The sequence below is a fragment of the Aegilops tauschii genome, chromosome 1 (assembly GCF_002575655.3).
Source record: "Aegilops tauschii subsp. strangulata cultivar AL8/78 chromosome 1, Aet v6.0, whole genome shotgun sequence".
Classification (NCBI taxonomy): Eukaryota; Viridiplantae; Streptophyta; class Magnoliopsida; order Poales; family Poaceae; genus Aegilops; species Aegilops tauschii.
In genome coordinates this window covers 438,173,092-438,179,612 of record NC_053035.3, presented here as the reverse complement: position 1 = coordinate 438,179,612, position 6,521 = coordinate 438,173,092, and the positions used below count along the sequence as shown (strand labels likewise).

At 40.8% G+C, this 6,521-nt stretch overlaps 1 long non-coding RNA gene across 1 annotated transcript; it reads right to left on the bottom strand.

Annotated features, from left to right (window-relative positions):
* Window positions 1-4,798: 4,798 nt before the first annotated feature.
* Window positions 4,799-5,905, bottom strand: LOC109779555 (uncharacterized). The gene is made up of 2 exons (XR_002236855.4): window positions 5,600-5,905; window positions 4,799-5,000 (listed from the first exon to the last, which is right to left on the bottom strand). It is a non-coding gene; the product is annotated as an uncharacterized lncRNA (long non-coding RNA).
* Window positions 5,906-6,521: the final 616 nt, after the last annotated feature.

Below are 6,521 nucleotides of genomic sequence, written 5' to 3'. Positions count from 1 at the left end.
CATGGGAACGGTTTTCTGTGATGAGCTACTTTCCAATTAGTGAGAAGGTACAATTACCTCATCAAGTTCTACTTTTCTCCCACTCACTTCTTTCAAGAAAAACTCCTTCTCTAGAAAAGATCCATTCTTTGCAACAAAGATCTTGCCTTCGGATCTATGATAGAAGGTGTACCCAACAGTTTCTTTTGGGTATCCTATGAAGACGCACTTCTCCGATTTGGGTCCGAGCTTATCAGGCTAAAGCTTTTTCACATAAGCATCGCAACCTCAAACTTTAAGAAACGACAGCTTAGGTTTCTTGCCAAACCACAGTTCATACGGTGTCGTCTCAACGGATTTAGATGGTGCCCTATTTAACGTGAATGCAACTGTCTCTAATGCACCATATCCAATAAAGTACGGTTACGATGTTCGGACACACCATTACGCTGTGGTGTTCCAGGTGGCGTGAGTTGTGAAACTATTCCACATTGTTTTAAATGAAGGCCAAACTCGTAACTCAAATATTCGCCTCCGCGATCAGATCTTAGAAACTTTATTTTCTTGTTACGATGATTTTCCACTTCACTCTAAAAGTCTTTGAACTTTTGAAATGTTTAAGACTTGTGTTTCATTAAGTAGATATACCCATATCTGCTCAAATCATCTGTGAAGTTCAGAAAATAACGATACCAGCCGCGAGCCTCAACACTCATCGGACCACATACATTGGTATGTATTATTTCCAATAAGTCAGTGGCTCGCTCCATTGTTTTGTAGAACGGAGTTTTAGTCATCTTGCCCATGAGGCATGGTTCGCAAGCATCAAATGATTCATAATCAAGTGATTCCAAAAGTCCATCTGCATGGAGTTTCTTCATGCGCTTTACACCAATATGACCTAAACGGCAGTGCCACAAATATGTTGCACTATCATTATCAACTTGCATCTTTTGGCATCAATATTATGAATATGTGTATCACTATGATTGAGATTCAATAAACCATTCACCTTGGGTGTATGACCACAAAAGGTTTTATTCATGTAAACAGAAGAACAATGATTCTCTGACTTAAATGAATAACCGTTTTGCAATAAACATGATCCAATCATATTCATGCTCAACGCAAACACCAAATAACATTTATTTTAGGTTCAACAATAATCCCAAAAGTAGAGGGAGTGTGCGATGGTGATCGTATCAATCTTGGAATCACTTCCAACACACATCGTCACTTTTCTCTTAACTAGTCTCTGTTCACTCCGCAACTCCTGTTTTGAGTTACTAATCTCAGCAACTGAACCGGTATCAAATACCCAGGGGTTGCTATGAACACTAGTAAATTTACACATAAATAACATGTATATCATATATACCTTTGTTCACTTTGCCATCCTTCTTATCCATGAAGTATTTGGGGTAGTTCCGCTTCCATTGACCATTTCCTTTGCAGTAGAAGCACTCAGTTTCAGGCTTGGGTCTAGTTTTGGGCTTCTTCATGGGAGTGACAACTTGCTTGCCATTCGTCTCGAAGTTCCCTTTCTTTCCCTTGCCCTTTTACTTGAAACTAGTGGTCTTGTCAACCATCAACATTTGATGCTCTTTCTTGATTTCTACCTTCGCCGATTTCAGCATCGCGAAGAGCTTGGGAATCATTTTCGTCATCCCTTGCATATTATAGCTCATCACAAAGTTCTAGTAACTTGGTGACAGTGACTAGAGAACTCTGTCAATCACTATCTTATTTGGAAGATTAACTCCCACTTGATTCAAGTGATTATAGTACCGAGACATTCTGAGCACATGCTCACTAGCTGAGCTATTCTCCTCCATATTGTAGGCAAAGTATTTGTCAGAGGTCTCATACCCCTCGACACGGGCATGAGTCTGAAATACCAATTTCAACTCTTGGAACATCTTATATGATCTGTGGCGTTCAAAACATTTTTGAAGTCCCGGTTCTAAGCCGTAAAGCATGGTGCACTAAACTATCAAGTAGTCATCATACCGAGCTTGTCAAATGCTCATAACATCTGCATCTGCTCCAGCAACAGGTCTGTCACCTAGTGGTGCATTAAGGACATAATTCTTCTGTGCAGCAACGAGGATAATCCTCAGATCACGGATCCAGTCCGCATCATTGCTACTATCATCTTTCAACTTAGTTTTCTCTAGGAACATATCAAAAACATAGGGGAGATACAACGCGAGCTATTGATCTACAACATAGATATGCAAATACTATCAGGACTAAGTTCATGATAAATTAAGTTCAATTAATCAAATTACTTAAGAACTCCCACTTAGATAGACATCCCTCGAGTCATCTAAATGATTAGGTGATCCAAATCAACTAAACCATGTCCGATCATCACATGAGATGGAGTAGTCTTCAATGGTGAACATCTCTATGTTGATCATATCTACTATATGATTCACGTCCGACCTTTCGGTCTCCAGTGTTCCGAGGCCATGTCTGTACATGCTAGGCTCGTCAAGTTTAACCCGAGTATTCTGCATGTGCAAAACTGTCTTGCACCCGTTGTATGTGAACGTAGAGCTTATCACACCCGATCATCACATGCTGTCTCAGCACGACGAACTGTCGCAATGGTGCATACTCAGGGAGAACACTTATACCTTGGAATTTTAGTAAGGGATCATCTTATAATGCTAGTGCCGTACTAAGCAAAATAAGATGCATAAAAGATAAACATCACATGCAATCAAAATATGTGACATGATCTGGCCATCATCATCTTGTGCCTTTGATCTCCATCGTCACCGGTTTGACACCTTGATCTCCATCGTAGCATCGTGGTCGTCTCGCCAACTATTGCTTCTACAACTCTCGCTAACACATAGTGATAAAGTAAAGCAATTACATGACGTTTGCATTTCATACAATAAAGCGACAACCATAAGGCTCATGCCAGTTGCTGATACCTTTTATGAAAACATGATCATCTCATACAATGACATATATCACATCATGTCTTGACCATATCATATCACAACATGCCCTGCAAAAACAAGTTAGACGTCCTCTACTTTATTGTTGCAAGTTTTACGTGGCTGCTACGGGCTTCTAGTAAGAACCGTTCTTACCTACGCATCAAAACCACAACGGTGTTTCGTCAATTTTGCTGTTTTAGCCTTCAACAAGGACCGACCATAGTCAAATTCGATTCAACTAAAGTGGATAAACAGACACCTGCCAGCCACCATTATGCAAAACAAGTTGCATGTCTGTCGGTGGAACCGGTCTCATGAACGTGGTCATGTAAGGTTGGTCCGGGCCGCTTCATCCAACAATACCACCGAATCAAAATAACATGGCCAAAGAAAGTTATCCCTACAAAATCATATTGTCTGGCTATGCTCTATCTTCATCACACAAAGTATTTAATCATGCACAACCCCAATGACAAGCCAAGCAATTGTTTCATACTTTTGATGTTCTCAAACTTTTTCAATCTTCATGCAATACATGAGCGTGAGCCATGGATATATCACTATATGTGGAATAGAATGGTGGTTGCGGAGAAGACAAAAAGGGAGAAGATAGTCTCACATCAACTAGGCATATCGATGGGCTATGGAGATGCCCATCAATAGATATCAATGTGAGTGAGTAGGGATTGCCATGCAACGGATGCACTAGAGCTATAAGTGTACGAAAGCTCAACAAAAGAAACTAAGTGGGTGTGCATCCAACTCGCTTGCTCACGAAGACCTAGGGCATTTTGAGGAAGCCCATCATTGGAATATACAAGCCAAGTTCTATAATGTAAAATTCCCACTAGTATATATATGAAAGTGACAAGATAGGTGACTCTCTATCATGAAGATCATGGTGCTACTTTGAAGCACAAGTGTGGAAAAAGGATAGTAACATTGTCCCTTCTCTCCTTTTCTCTCATATTTTTATTTGGGGCTTCTTTTTTTTTCTTTTCTTTTGGCCTCTTTTTTTCTTTTTTTTTTCGTCCGGAGTCTCATCCTGACTTATGGGGGAATCATAGTCTCCATAATCCTTTCCTCACATGGGACAATGCTCTAATAATGATGATCATCACACTTTTATTTACTTACAACTCAAGAATTGCAACTTGATACTTAGAACAAAATATGACTCTATGTGAATGCCTCCGGCGGTGTACCGGGATATGCAATGAATCAAGAGTCACTACAAGAAATTTGTGAACTTGTGACCCTCACTATTGGCCGCTGAAAGGTCATAGTTTTTCATTTGCGACCTTTTTGTGACCAAAAACAGAAGGTCAAAAGCTGGCAGTCGTAAACTGAAATTAACGACCTTCTCTGTGAGAAGGTCGTGGAATTCCACGACCAAAACAAAAGGTCATTGATTCCATGACCTTCTATTTTGGTCGCTAGCTCTCTGCCCAGGCCACGTCGGATCCGACCCGGCAATCTGACGTGGCAAAATTGCGACCAATTGAAAAGGTCGTTGGTTAAAATCAGCCCGGTCCAGTTCGCTGTTCTACATGGGCCTGGCCCAACAATTCAGCCTATTTGATTTTTTTCTGTCAATTTTTTGGTCGACTGCATGGGCCAAGCCCAACATTGCAGCCTTTTTTATTGTTGGGCCGTGGCCTTTTTGTCTAAACAATTTCATTTTCCTTTTTTATTAAGTGGGTCCACTAGTCAGATGGGTCCCAGTTGTCAGGTTCTGGTAACTGGGTCCCATTTGTCATGTTCTGGTAAGTGGGCCCCATCTATCAGGCTCATATTCTTCATATTTCAACCAGTATTTAAATTGGCAGACAAAAAGCACACATAATACTTCAAATAAGAGCAACCAGATCACATAATACATTGGCAACAACAGTAACAAGCTCTATCCATGCCAATACATATGACCATGTGTAATACAATACTTTACAAGCTCTACAAGTGTGATACAGTACTACTTTACAAGAAAATGACAACATGACGGACTCACCGGACGACCAGTCGGGGCTGGGAACAAACAAAATGGCAACATGGCTTCCTGTCACCCTGTTACATGAATGAGAGAAGAATTAGAAAAACTGGGGCAAATATATTATGAACAGACCATTCAAGAAAATGACATTTATAGCTGTACCATTACAAACCAAGAGATACCGAAAAAGTGGAGGAGCAACAATTAATAATGTACTAGATTAGTCGGTAGGCTAATTTAATTGAGTGCAGCAACTAGTTACCAAAACAGAGGCATGCTATGGTAATTGATGGTTGCTGTTGTTGTTTTAGCAGCAGTGGCATACTCAAAATCTAACAAGTATTAGTACTCTGATGTGCTAGTGCTAGTATTAAAAAAAGGATAAATTTGACTAGAGCAAGGAAATGAAAACAAGGACATAAATTCTTTCTTGCAAATTAACGAACACATGCATAGCATAGCTAGCTAATGACCCAGAGGAAAAAAACTGATGAAGCAGCAAGGCCATGACCACCACCAGGTGCATAGCTACTCTACCTAATGGGCCATTAGCAGAAAGCAAGCTATTTACAACTAGCTAACAAACATCAACCATTATAAAAATTACGATAGCAGCAGCCCGTGCAGGGAGATTAGCAGCAGGTTAGTGAGCAGAGGGAGAGGGAGGTGGTACCTGCTGGGAGCGGTGTGTGGTCGTGGTCGGGCTTGAATCGTCGAGCTCAGGCAGGGCAGCTTGGTTACCTTGGAAGCAGAGGAGCAGACCCCTTGTTGCGGGACAGGGCCGGTGCCTAGGTGCGTCCCTCCTCCTCGAGCAGGACAAGGCCATGTTCCCGGCTAGAACTGGCGTCCTCCTGTCGTCGTCGCCGTCCATGCCATGGGCGGTCTGCAGAAAAGTAAGAGAACTAGAGGAGGTTAGTTTGCAAAGCTACAAGCTACAGTGTGTAACAAAGATATTCAATCTATTCAGCAAAAACAACACAAAAATATATGATAGTCTGCAGGACAACATAGCATCATTCACAAGAAAAGTATAGGATGCAAACAGCAAGTAGTACCATAATTCTCATCACAATCATACATTGAATTCATTAAAGGCTAAAGATTCATAGAATTCATTAAAGGCTGCAGATAAAAATAGGTAGATTTCTTTCTTCTCTTTGATTTATGCTAGCAGAGATGTAGCAGGCAGGAAGGTAGGAAGCAATCACATATGCATGTATGTATGAAGCAGATCATGAAAAGAGCAACATCTAATTAACTTGATTGCCTTGCAGATGACACACAAGATGAAGAGCGCTTGGACAGAAGCGATGGACGCCGCGAACTGGCATATCATAGATTTCTCCATAAGTACAGAAGTAGTATTTGCATCAGTACAACTACACTAGCACGTAGTACAAACATGGTATCACAGACATTCTCTAATTGATTAGCACCCAAATATATACATGCACCAGTTCAGGAAATTCATAGACCTATATAAGAGAGCACTCGATTCAGCAAGAAGATACAGTGGATATATCAAGATTTGATATGCCCCAATCTCTGAAGATTTGTATGTGCAAATCTGTAGATTCAGGTGTAGTGATTCAAAC